Here is an 18,504-nt window from a genome sequence, read left to right as displayed (position 1 = left end):
TGCGTGCCAATGCATTTGACGCGGCTATCGGCATAAGCAGTCTCCAAATGCTGGAATGCATGCGCTTCAAAACGCTAACGATCCGCTGCTAATGCAGGACAACAGCTCACAGCGGACTGAACCAAACTCTAAACTAATGCACTTGAAAAGAACGCCTACACGGCAGCGTGAGGCACGTCGGAATGCCTGGTACTGGCGTCGCAGTTGCTCACCAGTATACGCGCGAATTAAATTCACATACGTGGATGGTTGGCGCAATACGTTTTATCCGCGTATTTTGGAGAACATGGACTGGAGAAGCACTCGATCATGAGCTGAACGGCACATTTGTTATTTTCCTGAGGTGACGACAAGCCGTGAATAGTTCTCACGTTGTCGTCTACGTTCTCTTCCTTCGTTAGTCGTAGCAAGGAATGGAAATGATGCAAACGCACACGTATTCCAGTACACAACAGCACAGCACACTGCAGAGAAACCCCACCCACCACAGCCGATTCATCAAATACGTTAGGTATATATATAACCTTTAAAAGAACACGTCTGGGTGTGACGGCGCTGTGGTGTAATGGTTATGATGTCTGTTTTGAGTTGTACAAATGCGAGTGTACGCGGGTTCGAATCCACATGATGTATAGAGCATTGTGTTTCTTGATAAGTATGTGATCCCCTTGACAATTGTATTCTAATTACATTGTGTGACTCCTGATTGTGAAATTTGCGAAGATATTTGCAGATTAAGTGTTAATTCGCTTTTTTTTTCTCCTCAGTGGCGTTCGTGACGCATACGCATAGGCCGCTTCAGAGCAGTCACGCCTCACGGTAGGCAGCAAATAGCCAGGAAAAAATGACTTTAAAATCCTGCATAACTTTGCTCACGCCTATTCTGAAGGCCGCTTGGAATCGGGCCAGTGTCTCTGAGGAGCCGCCTAGGGAACAGTATATCAGCGGCCCTAATTTGATCTGATTTCCTGCCTGCATGCGTGACCAGGATTTGGCTAAGAGGGTATTGGGAAGAGTACTAGCACTCTGTTCTGAAGGAGTACAAGCACTCTGTTTGGGGGAGTAGAAGTACTCGGTCTGGCGGTGTACTATTAACCCTGCGGGGAGAGTATTAGCACTCTGCGGAAGAGTACTAGCACTCCCTGTGAGAAGAGTATTATCACTCTGCGGAAGAGTACTAGCAATCCCTTGCGGTGGAGTAACAAAACTCTGTCAGGAGGAGTTGACCTACTCTCTCTTAAAGAGGGTCGATCTACTCTCGAAAAGAGAGTGAAATATGGGACAAGCAGCTACTCCCTCAAAGAGAGTGCCCGGCACTCCCTTAGTTTTTAGAGTGTATCAGCACAAAAACATAAACAATAAAGGTGTAAACTTGGACAAGCCCTTACGCGTGCAAGGCCACGCCATATAATCGCCAGTGGTCGCGCTTTTAATGAGGCTTTCGTAGCCATAACCACTGTTCTCTCTGCGATGGCCCCTGGTTCTTTCGTATTGGACCCACCATACACAGATTTTTTTATATACTTTTGAATTCATGCAAAATCCTGCCATATTTTTAGTTACACCGAACTGCACTTTTCTAGGCATCACGTCACCCCTATCTCTTCTCGCTCGCATTATGTCGTAGTTAATTTCCTGGTTCTTCATCTAAGTGACTGGCACTTTGACAGTAATGCACAATAATAAAGAAAAGAAAAATCTCGATTTCCGCTAACACAGATTGTTCATTGGTGTGACCTCTCTCTTAACATTAATGAAACAACAATTGTTCCGAATGCATTTAACATCAAGTTTCTTTCAGCGTGCTTCGTAAGCACGCTGAAATGTTGGAAGAAGAAGCGCTCGTCCCTAGTCAGAGATCGGCTCCGTGATTGCTAGCCAATTACGCAGTGCTAATTACCTCGTACCAAAGTTTTGCTTGCACCAATGTGTCCGTGAAGGCGAGCGGCATCGAGCGATACCAGCTGACCCCAGAGGTGCGTTTTTCTTTGCCACATTTGGTGACTGCATCTACTGCCGCCGTGCGGAGGATTGCTAGGCTTAGGCGTGTTCTGCGGACACTCGGCCCAACAACACCATCGCACCGACAGCGGCCTGCCGTACATCCCGGCGGCTGCCGCTCGTCAGCTCCGAGATGGAGGCGCCCTCTGAAACAACAATGATCGTGGACAATCACATGTGCGTTCAAGTTCAGGGAACAGAGATCTCACCCGAGGAATACCACAGCGACGCCGGATGGACGCTCGCGGGGGAACGCATGTCGAGGCTGCGCCAGCGGACCCCCGCCAGCGGCAAGCCCGACGGACCCGCCGGGAGTCAAACAAGCACGAGGTCAAAATTCTACAAGAACGCCAGAGCCTCGGCCATCAAGGCAGCACGCATGCCAGCCATGCCACTAGAAGAAACCAAGATAGTTGTCAGACCCAGAGGGGGACTGGACATCGTCAAGACCGGCACCACCACCGTCGCTGCGGCCATACTCACTGCGGCCAAGATCACGAGCGAGGAAAGCGCCGCGGACACCATCTGCCCCAACACACAACAGAACATCATGGTCGTAAGTACACCGAACGAAGACAACGCGGCAAGGTACACTAAAATCCAGGAGATATCTATTCAAGGCAAACCCTACGAGGTCAGCGCATATCGCACGGCACCTCACGACACCGTGAAGGGCGTCATCAGAGGCATCCCCATCGACGCGAGCGCCGAAGAGCTAGATAGAAAGATCGTCAACGAGAGGAACCCGCTAGCAGTGGCCTCAAAAGGGATTTGAAGCACGACCACTGCGATTGTGGTGTTCCAGGGGCCCAAGGTACCGAACTTTGTCCGATACGGAGTCACCCTGATACCGTGCCGCCTCTACAAGAAACAGATCGACGTCTGCCAGCAGTGCGGCCGAGTGGGACACCGCAAGGACGTTTGCCCGACCCCCACAATCAAGACGTGCCTGGCCTGCGGACTCGCGAACCCTACAGAAGACCATCGCTGTACCCCAAAATGTCAGTTATGCGGAGGCGAACACCCGACCGGAGACCGAACGTGCAAGGCGAAATACAAGGTTCCCTACGTAGTGCGCAAGCGAGAATGGGAGCGCCGACAGGCCGAACGCCAGCTGCTGTCGGAGAGCGATTTCCCGCCACTCGACAAGCCGCCAGCTGCGCGAAAGTCGAGGACCCCATCGGAAAACCGCGCGCCCAAATCCAGAGACAGCAGTTGTTGCAAGAGAAGCCTCAGCAGGAAAACGTCACCATCACGTGAGCGAGTGAGCTGGGTCGACGCAGCGAAAGGAAACGACATAAGGAACGCGCAGAAAATCACCGAAACCACGAAGAAAGAAGATATTAATAAGGTCCGGGAGGCAAACGAGCTCCTAAGACAAGAAAACGCGGCGTTGCGAGCGACCATCAACAACCTCACGAAAGAGATCGCCGAGATTCATCAGTTGCTGCTAGGCAACGACGAGCCTCTACAGAGACCCACGCCAAGCACAAGCAAGGCCGAGGAAACGACAACGAACATCCCGGAGAAAGCCATAGAGGAACCGGCACCGAAGAAGCGAGCCATCGAGGCCACGCGCACGCAAACAGAAAACGATCGCATCGACAGCCTCGAAGCGAAATTCGAAGCGGCGTTCAGCAAACTCGAACAGCTAATCACGACAAACATCGCAGCAGTGACAGCACTGAAACAAACAATGAAGACCTACCAAGCCGATAACACGAACAGATTCGCCTACATCGAAAGGACCCTACAGCCGATGGTAGGCCACCCGACGTTTGCGCCCCTCTTCGCGCATCATCCACCCAACCAGGGAGCCCCGTACACGCCAACGCAATCATGGCCGCCAACGCAACACCAGCAGCAGCAGGTGTAACCGCGTGGCAGTGGAACTGTCGCGGCTTCGGAAGGAAGAAGGCAGTCATCCAACAGCACATCGTACATGCCGCGCGCAAGCCAGACGTTATACTACTACAAGAAACACTAACCGACGCACCTTCCCTCCCCGGCTACAGAGTGCACAAGGGACCACCCGACGGCAGAGGCCTGTGCACCCTGGTCAGGAAGGGACTCACGTTCGTCGAACATGAGTTGCAAAGCAATAACAAGATCGAGCACACACTCACGGAAATCATCCCGGGCAAGAAGAGGAAAGGAAGCATATTTCTGCTCAACGTCTACAGCAACCCATCTCAGAGAAAACAGAGATTCAAGACATTACTGCACAGAGCCAGCACCGCAGCGGGCCGCAACACGCTGATCGCGTGCGGAGACTTCAACGCGATGAACCCTGCCTGGGGCTACAACAAGTACACAGCAAAGGGCCGCGACCTGTACCAAGACGCCACGGAACTCGACTTCACCCTCATCACGGACCCGACACATCCGACGAGAATTGGTAACTCCGTGTCCCGGGACACCACTCCGGACCTCACGTTCGTCAAGAACGACATCCGGGGCGCGATCACCTGGAGAAACACGGGGATCGACCTAGGCAGCGACCACACCATCGTGGAGATCGGCATACCGGAACACAACGACACCAGCGTCAAAACTCACAGATGGATAGACTGGGATGCCTTTCGAGACGCCAGAAGCCAGAAGAGCGACGGTGACGACGAGATCGAAGACATCGACTCGTGGACGGCCGAAATCACCAAGAGCGTACGCGACGCGACCAAAGAGATTGAAACGGGCGCGGAGATCGACAAAGTAGACAGCCGGCTTGCGCATCTCATCGAGGCCAAACAGTCGATACTCAATCGCTGGAAGAAACAACGGCTTAACCGCAGACTGCGAAAGAAGGTGGCGGAGCTGAACCGAGCGATCGAGGATCACTGCCGCGCTCTCTGCATGCAACAGTGGAACGAGATCTGCAACGCGGCAGACGGGCAGATGCATAGCGGGAAGACGTGGAACCTACTGCGGCACCTGCTCGACGAAACGAAGACCAAGTCGCACCAAAGGGACAGACTCGCCAGGCTCATACATCGGGCGGTCTCAGCACACGGCGTCGATGAAGTCACCAGGCGCATTAACGACAAATACCTGCCGACTACACCTACTGAACAACACGCGCCGTACAGCGGCCTGCCTAACGCGAAGCTCGATCGTGACATCGACGTCGAGGAGGTACGTGCGGCCCTGCACGACCTCAACAGCCGGTCGGCAGCCGGCCCGGACCTCGTCACGAACAAGGCGCTCAAGAACCTCGATGACGGCTCGATTGAAAAGCTCGCAAAATACTACAACAAGTGCTGGAGAGCGGGCGCGCTGCCAAAGCTGTGGAAGACAGCCAAGACCATCCTGATCCCCAAGCCGGGGAAGCCGCCCGACACGGATAACCTCCGGCCCATCTCGCTCACGTCCTGCGTGGGCAAGGTGCTGGAGCACGTCCTGCTCAACAGGTGGCAAGACTACCTGGAACGAGAAGGGCTGTACCCGGCCACTTTGATCGGCTTCAGACAGCATCTCAGCACGCAGGACGCGATGCTGCAGCTCAAACACCAACTCATCGATGATGGTGGCAGCGCCCGCGACAACAAAGCCATCCTAGGGCTCGACCTGCAGAGCGCCTTCGATAAGGTGAAACACTCGGCGATTCTGTCCCAAGTCTCCAAGCTCAACATGGGGGAAAGATCCTACAACTACATCAAGGACTTCCTCACGGACAGGTCCGTCGAGCTACGAGCAGGCGACCTACAGACGCAAGAGAAGAAGCTCGGGAGCACCGGAACACCGCAGGGATCGGTCATTTCGCCGATGCTGTTCAACCTTGTAATGATCGGAGTGGCCGAAAAGCTCGGGCGCATCGAAGACGTCAGGCACACCATCTACGCGGACGATATCACGATATGGGTGACCGGTGGCAGCGACGCTCACATAGAGGGCGCGCTGCAAGCCGCCGTCGACGCAATAGAAGACCAGCTGGAAGGCAGCGGACTGAGCTGTTCGCCGAGCAAATCGGAGCTTCTCATACTCCCACCTACCAAATACAGCAGAGGCAAGACCAGACAACGCGAAAGCGAAAAAATCAGAATCGTGACCAAATCCGGAAACGTGATCCCCGAGGTCGGCAAAATTAGGATCCTAGGCATGGTCATCGAAAAGCACGGAAGGAACGGCGAAACTATCACCCGTCTCAAGGCAAAAGCAGCCAACGCGATTCGACTCCTCAAACGAGTCACTTCCCGAAAGGCTGGCATGAGAGAGGAGAGCCTAATTAGGCTCGTCCAATCTTTCGTCATCAGCCACGTCGCGTACGTTGCAGCCTACCACAGATGGCTGCAACACGAACGAAACAAGATCAACGTGCTCATCAGAAGAGCGTACAAGATGGCGCTGGGCCTGTTCGAGTCCACAAGCACGACCCGCTTGTTAGAACTCGGGCTACACAATACGCTCGAAGAAATAGCCGAAGCGCAACGGACCTCTCAACTGGAACGGCTGTCCATGACCAAAGCCGGGAGGAAGATACTGGACGATCTGGGAATAAGACGCTCGAACGAGGTGGAGATGAAGCTCCCCGTCCCCGAAGAGGTCCGACGCCAGACCAGAATCGACCCCATACCGAAAAACATGAATCCCGAGTTCAACAAGGGAAGAAGAGCGGCGAGAGCCAAGGCTTTCATCGACCAGCATGCCATCGACGAACACGCGCGGTACGTGGACGCGGCCGAATATCAACGGAACGCCTTCGCAGCGGTCGTCATAGAGGCGTCAACCGGCGCCACGAGAACGGCAGCGAGCGTGAGAAGCACCGAAGCGGAACAAGCGGAGGAGGTAGCCATCGCCCTGGCCATCGCCGACGCAGACTGCCACACGGTGCTGAGTGACTCAAGACAGGCGGTGCGAAACTTCGCCAAAGGGCAAATCTGCAGGGAGGCTGAGCGCGTACTGCGAGCGGTAAAACTAGACGAACGAAAAGTACGACTCAAGTGGTTCCCGGCGCACGCGGGCGACGCGTCGGAACGCAATGAGAACCATAATGAGACGGCACACGCCGCGGCGCGAGCGCTAACCGACCGCGCCCCGGCGACAGACCGTCCGACGTGGTTCGGAACTAAGGACCGCATGACGGATTACAATGAAATCGCGAAGGCCTACCGCTTGGCTCGCAGGACTCTTCCACCCCCGCACCCGAGACTGAGTCGAGCGGAAGCGGTGGTACTGAGACAGCTCCAGACCGGATCGCTACCGAGCCCGAAACTGATGAATCGCATGTACCCCGAGACATATCCGACAGATATGTGCAGAGTCTACCGGAGGGAGACCGCAGACTACACGCACATCTTGTGGGACTGCATTAAATATCCAGAAGACGCTAAATCAAGAACACTCCCACCGCGGTTCGAGGCAGCCGCAAAGAGCTACGACCGAGACGAGCAGCTCTGGGCCGTCCAGCAGGTCCTCGAGGCGCTCGAAGGGCACGGACCCAGCGAGCCGGCAACGGCGAGCGGAGACCCGCGCCGAGTAACGGCAACTTCGAGGATGACGTAGGCCCTCGTCGGGGCGCGCGAGCGCCCAACTGCAGGCATAAATAAAGTTTCTCCAATCCAATCCAATCAAATAATGTTTCACCGTGAGAACGCGGAAGCCAAACGTGAGCATAATGTTTCACAGGTATGCGCAACCATCTGTGAAGTGATGCAATGCAAACAGGTAGGCGATACTCCGGTATCTTGTGTGTATTTATTCCATTATAACGTATTTGTTTTTACAGTTACGCCAGCACTAACCACACTTATTGTATATGTTTCACTTGTGTGTGCTGCAGGGAATATATTCTGTTCTTTCACCACCGAACTCTACTTATCTTAGACGATCAACTGTTAGTGTAAAAACTAAATAAACAAGTACTTAAAAGGATAAATACAAATAAAAGTGAGATTGCAAATAAAGGTTAGGTCATGAGGTCAAGTTAATCTGCTGTTCCATTAAAACAATTGTAAAGTGGGACCTGCACTTGGCGCAAATATGCATTCTTACAAGAAACGAGCAAACAAAGTTATGACGAAGTTATGCGGACAGCTAATCCGCTGAAGCCTTGTAACCTATGCATGAATAAATACTTAATCAGCTACATTGCCCCATGCTGAAGATAGTGCATATCAGAAAAGAGGCCTATCTATTCGTAATCTATGCTAAACACGATTTGCTCACCGCCTACAATTTATTTTTCTGCGATAACGTACGCTATCACAAATATTTGTGGTTCTCCTCTCAGAATTCGAAAACTAATATTGTTGTTGAATCAACAGTGTTTTTTGTTTTGTTTTATGGTGTAAACAAAAGTAAAACATTGAAAAGGAGCAACGTAGAAAAAAGGAAAGGAATAAAAGAAGGAAAAATCTAAAAAAGATATCCGGATACTCTGGCACTCTAGTATCCGAACAGAAGATCGAGATCGTCCGTGGCGCCGCCTAAAAGCAACCCGCGCAAAGTATCTGGATACAAGAAATAATAGTAAATAGAGCAAAGGGCACCTATCCAAGCTATACAAAAGGCGGGTCAAGATCACGTGGCTACACCGTTTGTCCAACACCGCCCCGGAAAACTCCCCTTGTGTACTTGTCCCTTCGCGTGCCTCACTTGAGCAGCCAGTGATGTATTCCAATTCTCACCCCCACATTTTCCCCTGGGGCATCAGCACGTGTTTCGCGTAGAGACGCTGCGCGTCCCGTCTTCAAGTCTGGCGTTGCGAGTCGAAAATGCTTCCCCGCATTTTATTTTTTTGTATCCACTTTCTGTACACGTCTCCATCTGCCCAGTCTAACTCCCAGAAACCTCCTCCTTCATTCAAAAAGGCAAAATTGCAAGATTGCCAGGGTGTCCTTCTTGTCACCACTTCAAGAGGCACCTCTAGGTCCGTAAACAAAAGCACGATTGTGTTAGTAGAGCATGCAAATGAAGCTTTCGTCAAGTTGGCTGCAGCGAACATATATTATTCTAGTTGTTAAGGCAGTGATAGAAATGGCGGAAAAGAACTAGAACTGCAAGAGAGCGCATATCAAAATGCACAAACCACTTCGATCTCTGTTCAAACACTACCGTTGAAATTCGTCACAGCACTAATAATAAAACTAAATTAAATTCTGAGTTGCTTGTTAGAACTTGGCCACATGGTTGCATCGGTCATACACTTGTACTACGTTGTTTTGCCGTAAACACGTACCAAATTGCACTGCGGCCGCAGTAACCCGTATACAGAACCGAACAAAGAATATGAAGACTTCACATCAACATTCATGTCTACATGGATGAATCAGGCGGGATATCCAGAAAGCGAAATCGCATCGTTTTCTCTTCTTTCCGTTGTACGCCACCACTGAAGCGGGCTCGCACGTGGAATGCGCGATTAGAGATATACATGAGTTTGTTTCATTAAACCGTATATCCCACGTGGCACCGCAACGGCACCGGCAAGTGCCGTTGTTTTCAAATATTTTTTTAATTGGCATACAAATGCGTCGATAATGGTACTGGGCCTTAGATATGTGGTACACGACAGGAATTATAGCATTCGTGACGCCTCAGCTCTTCTTCTTTCTTGGTCACAACGCGAACGTAGAAAATGCAAAAAAATTAAAAAAAAAGGACAAGCCACGGTAATTGTAATGACGCAAGTTCTGTGCCTTCACATGCACTCTCTGCTTGCTCGTTTGGATTGCACTGCTGTTGATAATGCACCAAAAATCAAGTTCAATAACTGCACTTGAGGTTTTTTTTTTCAGGACTCGATTAGTTTCATTAGTTCATTAATTCCCCGTGGTCTGAGAACGTCGGTAATAATGAACTTCAGCGCGCCAAAGTTCGTCTAAAGCTCATTCAATTTTTGTTTCTCCAGTTTCGGTAATGGCATAAAAAAGCCCATTTACAATACATGCTACTTTAACATCTTATGAGCAAGAATTTTCGATATATTGAGTCACAGAGAGAAAAAAGTGTCTACAATGAGTCTAGGAAAAGTATCAAATTTTCAAAGCAATTCAGGGGTTGAACGTCTTGAAATAACACGCGAGGTCTCAATGACGCCGTGGAGGGTGGTTTTAAGGATAATTCTGACCACGTGTAGCTCTTCAACGAGTATTTCAAGCTACGGGCACGAGTGTGTTTGAATCATGACCCTTGAGGAATGCGGCAGCCGCGGCTGGGAGTGGAACCCTGCACCTCCTGTTCAGCAGAAGAGCGTCGTAACAACTGACCTACCTAGAGTGTACTGGAAATTGAACCTCAGTGCGTGATCTTCACATTCATAAATGAGGAGTTCACAAAGTAATAATAATAATAATAAATGCGTGAAACAGAGGCAGTGATACAAGAAGCCATGCCGAATGCTAATTCATTCACAGCCGGGCAATACGCCGGCTGTATTACTTGCGTAACAGGGCTAGCTTTTAAGACACAAAGCATATCTTAAATAAAGCGTAAATGAAACTAATATCATCATATCAAGTAATATCAAAGTACACCGAAAAAGTAATCATATAGTCTATACTTGGATTGGCGTTAACTACACCAAGGTGTTCGCTTCCTCTACGCGATGCACCGCGTCTCTTGAAAAACTAATACTTATAACAGTGTTGTTATGACATGGTCACCAGACATAAGCATGCAAAATGGTCTATGATGTCTGGCTCTAAGACCAACTATATTTATTCATCAAAATTTATTTTGCGTGCGTTTTGAAAGCACCATGAAAGCTTCTGATGGAATCTAATTCAGCTTATAAGTATCAGACAGTAAATGCTGCAATTAGAGTTATATGCTACCAGGCACCTGGATGTTAACTGAGGACGAAGAACGAATGGGTAGCAGCAGAGAAGGGACCTCTGCCACTTTCCTTGATACCAGTGAATGCATCTGATACGTCGGCTTTCGTGAAACATTTAAAAGGCCTATATAGGCAACTAAATATAAGTAGCGTATGTGCATTCAGGCACATTCCTCCGCGTAAGTGCTCAAGGAGGAGAGAGAGAAATAGAGTAACGAAGAGGAAAGGGAGGGATGTGTGAACGAGCAAATCGCAATGCAATTGAAAAGAAATTTAGAGGATCGCCACCTCAGTATTAACCACGTTTTCCAGCCTGCTGAGTACACGAGCATCAATTTGAAAGTGAAAACGTTGCAAAGTGGTGTGAAGAACATTAGGATCACATATACATCCTCTTTCACGAGCACAGGTAAACCCCTAGCTTTGTAAAAGCTCTTCCGTTGCTTGGGATAGTAATTTCTAGCGCAAAAGCAGATCAAATTCCTAGAAAGGGTGAATCGATGGCTTAGTTTGCTCTTGCGAACGTATCCGTGCTCACCGTCAAGCGAAAGGTAGCTTGTAATTTTGGTGTTATTTGAAAGAGTTCCTTTTCAGGCGTCAATAAACCATTCAATGCGAGCGAAGAGTCTTCGCTTCAGTAAAAAACGGACCACGCTACGCCGGCGAGAAAGAAACTTGCAGAATAGTCTTCTCTTCAGAACCAGTTTCCACAACTTTACGAAGATGCCAGAAGCAAAACGCTTGTCAGAATACCTTGTGTACACTACGAGGAGCTGCACAGTAAGGAATGGCAAAAATATAACCCGTGGAAGAAACAAGGGGGCCCACAATGGTAGAGTCCGGAAGAGAAAAGATAACATTGCTCTGATTTTGGTGAGTTGGTTCATCTTGACAGCGTTCTTAAAGCAGAGCTATGGACGAGGGCTAAAACTAGACAAACGACGTACCCATCCTGTCGCTTGTGTACTTTTCGTCGTCGTCCGTATAGCTGTTTCAAGCACACTGTTAAAGAAGGTGACACACACGCACACTGTTCTTCGGGATACACAATATTCAATAAAGCAACGGGAGCTAGAAAGAGGTCTCCTTAGAGCTTTGAAAAATGTTGCTTTATTACGATTTAATTGCGCACAGCACACATGCGTGGAACATTTTAAAAGAAAGCGTGCTACGCTATTCAGATTTTCATGGAAGTAGCATGAAGTCAAGCATGCATGCCCTAGAGAAAAATCAATGGTTATCTAAAGAAATGCATGGTTTACATAAGTAATCAGCTTTCTAAATTAATAAAGGAAAAATCAGACACCCACCCAATCGTAGCGATTGCTAAAGAGGAAACCCATACGGGTTCCTCGAAAGAAAAGCCTCGCAGTTGAAGAAAAATTCGTCCTGGTTCGGGACTCGAACCCGGGACCACCGCCTTTCCGGGCAGCGACTCTACTTTGCTTCGAGTTTTTGGTGAATTCGACTTCGCCCTACCATCTTCTAGCCGCCTGGTTAGTTCAGAAGGACACTGTTTTTTGCGATCTTACTTACGGGGAAGTGAAATTTAAATTTATTTGTGTCTACGCACCTACAAAGCCGCATTAAAAATGTTTGTTCTTCCGCGAATTGATTGTGTATTTTGATTGTGAGAGGTGTTTGATTCTGTTGGGTGACTACAATTGTGTCCTTAACCAGAAAGATCATTCAACCTCTGCTAGTATAGATGACGAAAGTGTTGTGTATCTTAAAGAATACGTCAGCAATTTCCTTTGAATGGTGTGGCACAGTTCGCAAGAGGTGGAAGTCGCCAGCACTTCACACACTTTCAAGGCACCAGTCACGCACGACTAGATCGAGTGTATGTGTGTTCGCGGATTGCGCCTTTGTGTCAGAACTACGATGTTGATGCTGTTTCTCTCAGTGATCATTCTTTAGTGACGTTTGAGTTCGGCCAAAAGCAAAAAAGGAAACTTGAATGGGAAAGGTGGAAATTGAACGCCAAGCTAATCATGGATGACGTGTTCATAGATAAAACAAAAAGAAGAAGTGGAGCAGTTCTTTAATGACACACTACGCAGTGCCGCAGAGAAATGGGAGTTATATAAACAAAGGGTAAAATTGAACGCAATAGAAAGTGGTGTGCATATGAAGTATCAAGCTCAAAAACAGGAACAGGGTCTGCGGCAGGAGCTGGAAGACTTCGTGCGAATCGAAACAGCTAATCCGGCTTTGATGACGCAAGGACTGCAAGTCATTAAAAGAAAACTAGAAATCTTAGAGAACGGTAAATACAGAGGTGCAATTATACGTGCACGAGCTGAAAAATATCTCACGTGGGAAGTACCAATAAAGCGAGCTTTGTCAGATGAAAAGGCGTACGCTCGAGGAAATAAAATATTAGACATAGAATATAATGGTAAGATATTCAGAGAACAGAAAGTAATCATGACGGCATTTGAAAGTTACTATAGAGAGTTGTTTGCTTGTCGTGAGCCAAATGGCCGGGCTACGAGGATGACTTTTTGGCTGAAATGCACAAGCTACTGAAAAGAGGAAACGAATTTATTAGAAATGAATATTAGTATAGGAGAGAATGATAGGGCTATTGAGGAACTAAGCTCGTGCAAATCTCCTGGTCCGGATGAGATTACCGCAGCATTTTACAATGTGTTCGAGACGGATATGGCAACAGCATTGTATGAAGTATCTTCAGAGGCACTCGAGCGGGAGACTTTACCTCCATCATTCAATCGTGCGCACACAGTACTAATCCCAAAAGGCAAAGATAGAAATATATTACGTAAGGTAACGGGATACAGGCCAAGCACGTTGAAAATTAATGACTACAAGGTTTTCATGAAATTCTTGCAGCAAGGCTGCAGGGAGTTATACGGAAGTTAGTTGGGACGCAGCAGACATGCGGCATCAAGGGTAGGAAAATATTTACAAATACTCATACAGCTAGGAGCATTTTAGAATATTACGATAGCGCTCTCATCAAGGTAGCCATGCTGCAAATAGATCTAGCTAAGGCTTTTGACATGGTACCACATAGTGTTCTCTTTTTATTAATTAATTATGTAGGACTTGGTTCCGTAATGTGTAAAGGAATCAAAATGGCATATCAAAGCTCATGTACCAAATGAATTGTTCATGGTGAACTTACACAACGTATACAAGTACTCTCTTCCGTTCGACAGGGTTGTCCGCTAAGTACTTTACTTTGTGCTTTATTTTTGGAGCCGCTCTGTCGAAAAAGAGTTAATAGTAGACAAATCAGGGGGTTTAAGATAAAATCCTGTGAAGTACGTGTTCTAGCGTATGCCGATGATGTTGCCTTATTTGCTGCACATAGGTAGAAGGTTAGCTCATTATTGAGAACTACTGACAGGTTTACGAGAAAAGTGGCAGTGAAATCAATAAACAAAAGAGTATTGGTCTCTGGCATGGCCATTGGAATGCCACGTCCCGTGTTGTTGAAAATATCTGGTGGCTCACAACACCTTGCACTTACGTGGGGGTACCGTTGGATGGGTATCGTGAGAACGAGTCACTCTGGCTCGAAAAAACGGATGAAATGCGTGCGATGGCCGAAGCATAAGGGGGGGGGGGGGGGGGCGTGAATTGTCGATTTTTGCACGTGACACCATTTGTAACGTTTTTCTCGCAGCGAAAATTATGTATCTCCTGCAGGCACTGTATTGTACACGTGGGCACATTAAAAAATTTCACCAAATCTTTGCCACGTTTATCTGGTGTTCTACGTGGGAGTGAACATCACGGACAAATTTGTTTCGTCGTGTAAAGAAAGGTGGTCTGTCGGTGTGCCACTTATTTCTTCAGCAAGTTGTATCATGTTTCATAATGATAAGGGACGAAAGAGACCCATTCTGTATTTTTTTTTTGAAACCATGTTAACAGTTTCTATGGCTGATTTTTTTTTCTTCAGCCATTGGCCCTCATTACACAATATCGTAGTTATTACGTGAAGTTGTAACATCCTATCGTTTTCTTAGGGCAAGATTTTCCCTAGAGTACTTCTCCAATGTAAAAAGAAAGCGCCTTATGAAGGATCTCATTGAGAGTGTCTTTCCTGTTCCATTGTATCGGTTAATGTTTCAAGAAAGGCCCGGGCAAGACGTACTTAAAAAGGTTAAAAATATGTGGATACCTGCAAACGTTAAAACATTTTTCTTCAAGCTTCACCCGGGAACCTTGCCTGTTAAAATGTGGTTGGAGGAAAGAGGGATTTATGTGCCATGGAGAAACAGATGCTTTCTGTGCAACAAAGATTAAACAATAGAGCATGTTTTCATTGATTGTAATAATGCCACATTCTTTTGGGATATATTACAGAGAACTTTAAAGATAGACCTGCCCATCAATCCACATGGCATTCGTTTTTTGCCACCTGAACGTGATTTTGCACAGATGGATCTTGTCTTTTTACTTGGGCCGCACGCAGTCTCAGAACTATACGCAGTTCTAGATTGAACTGCCGCAGCCATCGCACCACATTTTTAGACTTCACATACGCCCGCAAACAGATATAACCTGCACTGCCTGTGCTATCAGCCCATATTTTTCGACTGCACTGTTTCTGAAATCGACTATTGAACGATGCTGAATGCTTACATACCCATACCGGAAAAGCGAGTGTCTTAAAAACTCAATAGTCCCGTAGTTGGAACAGAAGTCGTACAATTGGCGCCTATGTGGCCCTGCAGGATTGCTTCTTAGTTAACTTGTTTAATTTTCCAATTCGATATTGTTAGGGTACATGAAATGAAAAGTGAAGCTATAAATGCTTTGTTTTTCCCAAAGTGATAGCCAAATGTCAATGCAAAAATTTCTAAAAAGCAACGATAACGAGCACAAAGAATGAAAGATGTCATACTCATGCGTCTCCAGTAGATGATACGCCATATCTTCAAAAACCATACAATTTCATATTTTCGTTCTAACAGTGGCACAATCCCGCATGAACACAGCGACGTTCGAGCGTCTTATCGTGCCTTCGTTCTTCTGGGCGGTCGTATTCGCAGATACATGAAAACCTCATTGCGCAATAAACAACGAACATCTGTGGTGAAATAGATTCTATTTAAAAGAAAATAGAATGCGAAGGATATTCAAGCAGCGAGGCGATCATTTTTCTGTCGTTACTTTTGTGACAACGAGCCCATACGGTTCCGCCAATGAAGAATGCTACTTGGGCTCGAAGTGAATTGATACGCACTTTTTTATAGCATGAGATTGTTCATTCTTCGTCCTCGTTACTTTCTTAGATATTCTCGCATTTACATTTGCGCGTTACTCTGCGAAAAACAAAACATTTACAGCTTCCCTTTTAATTTCATGTACTCTAATAATATCGCATTGGAAAATTAAACAAGTTACCTATGTAAAGTCTGCAGGGCCACATAGGCGCCATTTTCTCTCGCTCTGTACACGCCCTCAGTAACATCAGCTTCGCCTCCCTTTCGCCCAGGCGAACCAGCCACATCATCATCATCATCAGCAGCAGCAGCAGCAGCAGCAGCCTGGTTACGCCCACTTCAGGGCAAAGGCCTCTCCCATACTTCTCCAACAACCCCGGTCATGTACTAATTGTGGCCATGTCGTCCCTGCAAACTTCTTAATCTCATCCGCCCACCTAATTTTCTGCCGCCCCCTGCTACGCTTCCCTTCCCTTGGAATCCAGTCCGTAACCCTTGATGACCATCGGTTATCTTCCCTCCTCATTACATGTCCTGCCCACGCCCATTTCTTTTTCTTGATTTCAGCTAAGATGTCATTAACTCGCGTTTGTTCCCTCACCTAATGCTCTTTTCTTATCCCTTAACATTACACCTATCATTCTCCTTTCCATTGCTCGTTGCACCGTCCTCAATTTAAGTAGAACCCTTTTCGTAAGCCTCCAGGTTTCTGCCCCGTAGGTGAGTATTGCTATGACACAGCTGTTGTACTTTCTCTCTTGAGGGATAGTGGCAACCTGCTGTTCATGATTTGAGAATGCCTGCCAAACGCACCCCAGCCCATTCTTATTCTTCTGGTTATTTCAGTCTCATGATCCGGATCCGTGGTCACTACCTGCCCTAAGTAGATGTATTCCCTTACCACTTCCAGTGCCTCGCTACCTATCGTAAACTGCTGTTCTCTTCCGAGACTGTTAAACATTACTTTAGTTTTCTGCAGATTAATTTTCAGACCCACCCTTCTGCTTTGCCTCTCCAAGTCAGTGAGCATGCATTGCAATTGGTCTCCTGAGTTACTATAAGCAAGGCAATATCATCAGCGAATCGCAAGTTGCTAAGGTATTCTCCATCAGCTTTTATCCCCAATTCTTCCCAATCCAGGCCTCTGAATACCTCCTGTAAACACGCTGTGAATGGCATTGGAGAGATCGTATCTCCCTGTGTGACGCCTTTCTTTATTGGGATTTTGTTGCTTTCTTTATGGGGGACTACGGTGGCTGTGGAGCCGCTATAGATATCTTTCAGCATTTTTACATACGGCTCGTCTACACCCTGATTCCGTAATGCCTCCATGACTGCTGAGGTTCCGACAGAATCAAACGCTTTTTCGTAATCAATGAAAGCTATATATAAGGGTTGGTTATATTCCACACATTTCTCTATCCCCTAATTGATAGTGTGAATATGGTCTATTGTTGAGTAGCCTTTAGGGAATCCTGCCTGGTCCTTTGCTGGTCCACCCACATACCGTTTGCTAAACCATCCGGGTGGTTCTGCATTCGCCCACTTCGCTTCTCTGGGCACCGACAGCTTCTTTCATGTCGTTGCACTAAAAGATCTCGTGGGAAGCCCCGAAGGACGCCACGATCAAGATCCAAGGGAAGCGCGTAACCGACTCCTCACCTGACTTTCCCTCACTTGGCTATATTACCATATAAAGCACAGCACTTAGTACTGCCGAACGTTTTCCTACCTCGATTCACTTTCACGGCCGCTAACTTTCTCGAAGAAGGTTGAGATTTTGCTCACGTGAGTGAAATTCGTTATTCATCTTTCACGACCGAAATAAAATTGTTTAGAAGGCTCTCTCAGCTACGTTTAATTGTGTAGGTCGTGATGTACCACCAATTGAAATATAACGTAAAAAACAGTGCGCTGAACATTTCCATCGTATCCACAGATATATAAAACTACCTCAAATTGATTTTGCCGTTACTTTTTTGTCGTTATTTTGGCCTGCTTTGGGCTACTCTTTATCTTGATTCGCATTACGCATTGCAATGGGTAATTTATAGTGTTTTAAAGAAATCTGTTTACGGATCGCTACTGTTCATTTTACGAAGCACAAAAAAACATAGGTAAAGTAATTTTATATTGGCTTGCAGTGGCACGAACTTCACAGCAGATGCAGCTTTCTGTCCACAGGCGCAGGGGTCCACGAGTACACCTTGAACGAACGTCCTTCGAAATAGCGAAACTGCCTCTTTTGTCGTTAAGGCCACTCATGCCATGTTTCTATTGCAACATGAAGCATTCCACTGCTCAAACTTTCAACTGTAGACGATACTCGTGCAGATGATTGCGAAATTCCTCTAACGCTGAGGAAACCGGTACCGGCCACTGACCTCTAAATATTTCGGTCATATAGAGTTGAAAAAGAATTGTTTAGTGAGTTGTTTTGGTGCACTCTTCCTACTGTTCCCAGCTACAGTTATTTGTAATATCTTGTAGATTTGTTTCCTAGCTATAGAAATAGAGCCATAGGTT

The 18,504-nt window shown here is 47.4% G+C and overlaps 1 pseudogene; it reads left to right on the top strand.

Moving 5' to 3' along the window:
• Positions 1-2,104: 2,104 nt before the first annotated feature.
• The window catches only part of LOC126530812 (uncharacterized), a 31,737-nt pseudogene continuing 15,337 nt past the window's right edge, over positions 2,105-18,504 (top strand).

Source organism: Dermacentor andersoni, chromosome 5 (assembly GCF_023375885.2).
Source record: "Dermacentor andersoni chromosome 5, qqDerAnde1_hic_scaffold, whole genome shotgun sequence".
NCBI classification, from domain to species: Eukaryota; Metazoa; Arthropoda; class Arachnida; order Ixodida; family Ixodidae; genus Dermacentor; species Dermacentor andersoni.
This window is presented reverse-complemented; position numbering and strand designations above follow the sequence as displayed.